Raw genomic sequence first — 4,548 nt, forward strand, 5'->3', positions numbered from 1 at the left:
GCCTGTAATTGAGCTAGATGCTGATTTCCCAACACTAGAGCCTTAGTCCCTGTTCCTATTCCCGTTGCGACTCCTAACCCCAGTAATACAGCTAAGGTGAGTGTCTCAGGTTCTCTCTTAAATAGATAGCTGGTCTGCGATGCCTGGAGGTAGTAGTCTCCTGGGTGGAAGGTTATGCGAGGAAAAACCTGTACAAGAACACAAAAATCTGTAGACTTATTAAAAACAGTAGTTGCTATACAGGGTGAGAGGCCAAAATTGCAGGCCCAAGATGTTCCTGTGGGTGGAATGAGGTAATTATTTGGCTTAAACTCTGAAACTGGGCACAGAGTCATGCTGCCAGTGCTGGTGGACGGCTGGAGTCCCCAAGACAAGTCCCTCTACCTGAGATGTCAGGGAGCGTCAGCTTGTGGTGATTGCCCCAGTCACAGGCATATGAGCTAGAAGAACTGTTAAAAGTTAAATTGAGGGCCTTTCCTTCATAATATGGGGGAGGAGCAGCCAAGCATAACCAACAGGATTGGGTGAGATCTGGTTGGGTCTGATTTAAGGCCATGTATACCCCTTTAATCAAACTGAATAGGTCAGAATGTGAATATTGAGGGGCAGGTATATGATCTATCTGGTGGGGGGGGCTTGAGAAACACTTATGGTTGGGTGACTTACTGTGGTTGTTTGAACAGCAGTAACAGGATCTGTATTGGCCTGATTGTATTTTAGATTTGGATTATATTTTGGCTGTAGAGCAGGATTTGGGCCTATGGCATGGATGAAATCTGTAGGGGAACCTTTTTTATGAGAATAAGATTTCCCCTGTCTTTGCCTGACTCATAGACTCGAAGTCCCCATGTGAGTCCTATCAGCCAGCCTGGGTCCTCAGGAGTGATGACAGTGATGTTTAGAACCTGACAGGGTCTTTGATTGGCCGGTGGGTAGTCATCTAGGCTGCACCCCAGCATCCCCCATGTCAGTTTAAGGTGTTTGTCGGGGAAGGCGGGTTGCCACCCTGTTGCAACTGTTTCGCAGCCCCAGTGAGCACAAAAATATTCTCCCGGGGAATTACAATATGATCTGCCCACTGCTGCTGTGGGACAAAGGTAGAATTGACTTTGTCTGGGACATTGGAGCCCCGGAAAGAACCAACAGGGTGTGGGCGCAAACCATGGACTTCCTGATCCTACCCAAGTCCAAACCACCTCTTGGTCTTTCCAGCGACTAAGCTCCCATTTCTTTCTTTCTTTTTTTTTTAACCTCGACTTGTAAGAATGGATAAGCTCCCATTTCCAGGGTAGATAGGGCGGTACAGAGAAGGGAGTGTGGCAGCGCCATTTTTTTTTTTTATCTTTTTTAGTAAAAACAGCCCTACATTTATTGCCCTCAGTAAAAACATAAGGATAGACAAAACAATATGAACAAACATTTTACAAATACTCCCAAGGCAAACCACTTAATCAGCTGCCTTTTTTATATGGGTACACACTGTAATTGACATTTATCTTAATTGCCTGCCATTGCTTCTCACTGCTGTCTTAATTCACTGATCATTTCTAGTTGGAGACACTTTGCAGCAGAGTAATATTATCTCCTTTCAGCATGACCCTACCCAGTTGTTTTCTTGACTTGGTTTTAGAATGAATTTCTTCTGCATCATCTAATACAACATTCATGTACTCATCAAAAGCAATAATACAGCCCTCTATCCACATATTCACTGCTCGTAGAGCCACACCTGAATCCGGGATCTATTCTGCAAGTATCTGAAGTTGAGGTTGATGGGCTGCACCATCACCTTCTGCACTTTCTGGCCCTGGCCCCTGTACGCCATGGTGGAACCCGACAAGGACTACAGCACCCACCACACTAGCTCTAATGGCAACTTTTTTTTTTTATCGGTACCGGGGATTGAACTCATGACTGCCTGCTTGCAAGGCAGGCACTTATGCCACTGAGCTAAATCCCCAGCCCCCATTTTTTTTCTTTTTTTTTTTTTTTTTTCACCACCAGAGTCAGTATGGAGGCAGCGCCATTTTGAGTACCCTCGTGGTCTCCAGACAAAGGGAGTGTTGGCACGTTGCCATCTTGAAAAGGCTCTGGGATATCAAGGACCACAGAGCTAGAAGGGCTGGGTGCCTTAGATAAGTCTGGTGGTGGAGGAGTATTGTGGGAGGCAGCTAACACAGCCTCACCCTAGAGGAGCGTTCCACGAGCTGGGGATCTGTGTGATGTTGTGTCAGCAGCTCAGAGATTAAAATCCAATATGAAAAAGTGGTTACTGGAATCTTTTTTGCACCAAAACCCCGTAATAATCTTTAAGAGCATCTCCTACTCTTTTTCACCTGTTTAAATTAATGGTACCCTCTAGGGGGAACCACGGACACACTGAATGTATAAACTGAAACTACTGTATCAAATCTTTTGTCTTAACCTTAATCCCTCTAATCTTGATTGCCTCCCTGAGGCCATTCACGAACAATTCGCGCTCACTAAGTGCTTGCCCATGCTAATTCTGTTCACCTACTGTGATTCAGGTGAGATGTAAGGTGGCCATGTGCACAGATCACAGGAACGAAGTCCTGAAACAGTCACGCAGTCCGGCGCTTTACCCCCGTGAACAGTCCCGCGTTGTTATCCCTCGTGCCAAGTCTGTCCCATGATTGGGTGCCTTTTGATCTGTCCTGTGGATCAGTCCATGGGCCTTCGCCTGGAAATGGGGATGGAGGGCTGGGCAAGAGAAAAGAGAGATGGAGACAGGATGAGATTCTAATCGAGACTCATTTATTCTTAAAATGGCTACAACTTATACAGGGTGGAGGCGAGCCAATGGGGCAGAAAGAGGGCATGGAGTGTTATCTGATAGGTCATTGTCACATCCGGATATATGACATAAGCAGGAGAGGATTATGGGGGATATAGGCTGAGGTTGGAAGTTGCTCACGTCATGCACACTGTAGGCAATCATGGGAAATGTAGGTTACCGTCACATCCGGATATATGACGTAAGCAGGAGAGGATTATGGGAGATATAGCCTGAAGCGGGAAATTGCTCACGTCATGCACACTGTAGGCAAGAGGAGGATCATGGGAAATGTAGGCTGACACACAGAATGCCCTCAAGTGGGAGGGGCAGGGCAGCAGCAGCCATTCTAAGGCACTCCCTACAGAAACTCATAGATTAATAGTCAAAGGATGGAAAGCAGTATTCTATGCAACAGAAACCCCCCAAAAATAAAGGGCAGCTATTCTATTTGCAGACAACACAAACTTTAAACCTAAAATGATTAAAAGAGATAAGAAGATCACTACATACTCATTAGTGGAAAAATTCAAGAGGAAGAAACAATTATAAATAATTATTATGCATGAAATATAGGAGCACTCAAATATATGACAGATAGTAATGGACATGAAACACCAAATGCACACAGACACAATTATAACAGGGGAACTTAAAATCCCATTGTCACAAAGAGATATATCAACTAGACAAAAATTCAGCAAAGAAATAATGGAACTGAGTCATACCTGAGAGTAATCAGACTTAGTAGATGTTTGCAGAGTATTCCACCCAATCACATCAGAATATGTATTCTTCTCATCTGCACATGGGACATTCTCCAAAATACACCATATATTATACTGCAGAACATTCTTTAGTAAATGTGAAGGTACTGAAACTATTCCATGTGTAATATATGATTACAGTGCACTGAAATTGGAAATTAATGACAAAAGACATTGCAAAACCTGCATATATACATGGAATTTAAATAAGAACCTTCTGAACCACCAGTGGGATACAGATGAAATTAAAGAAGAAATAAAGCAATACCTACAATTCAATGAAAATGTGGAAACAACACATTGTAATCTGTGGGATGTAATAATAAACAGTCTTAAGAGAGAAATATATAGCAATAAATTGTCAAATCAAAAAAAAAACCAGAATGAGCACAAATAAAAAACTTAATGCTTCATCACAAGCTTCTAGAAAAAAAAAACAGCAAGTTAAACCAAAAGTTCATAGAAGAGAGGAAATTGTAAAGATTACAACAGAAAGAAATGCAATTGAAACTAAAAAGAAATTACAAAGAATTAATGAATCAAAAGCTAGGTTTTTGAGACAATAAACAAAATTGACAAACCTCTAGCCAACCTTATCAAGAAAAAAAAAAAGAAAAAAGTATAAAACCCAAATTCATGCAATAAGGACTGAAAAGGGGGAGATTACTACAGGTCCCATGGAAATTCAAAAGATCATCAATACTTACTTTGAAAATTTCTACTCACATAGAATGGAAAACACATAGGAAATAGACAGATTTCTAAAAATATATGAACTACCAAAGCTCAACCAACAAGATATAGCAATTCTGAATAACCCGGTATCATCTATTGAAATTGAAAACATAATTAAAAACACCAACAAAGAAAAGCCCAGGTCCTGATGGATTAACACTGAATTCTACAAGAAATTTAGAAAAGATTTCATGTCAATAACCTTAATCTCTTCAATGAAACTGAAAAGGAAGCAATCCTCTCTAAATCATT

The 4,548-nt window shown here is 41.6% G+C and overlaps 1 pseudogene; it reads right to left on the reverse strand.

Annotated features, from left to right (window-relative positions):
* Positions 1-1,381: 1,381 nt before the first annotated feature.
* On the reverse strand, positions 1,382-1,873 carry LOC100729749 (small nuclear ribonucleoprotein E-like; annotated as a pseudogene).
* Between the last annotated feature and the right edge of the window lie 2,675 nt (positions 1,874-4,548).

Source organism: Cavia porcellus, unplaced genomic scaffold, assembly GCF_034190915.1.
Source record: "Cavia porcellus strain 051 isolate PalLab524CR breed Dunkin Hartley unplaced genomic scaffold, mCavPor4.1 scaffold_8, whole genome shotgun sequence".
Classification (NCBI taxonomy): domain Eukaryota; kingdom Metazoa; phylum Chordata; class Mammalia; order Rodentia; family Caviidae; genus Cavia; species Cavia porcellus.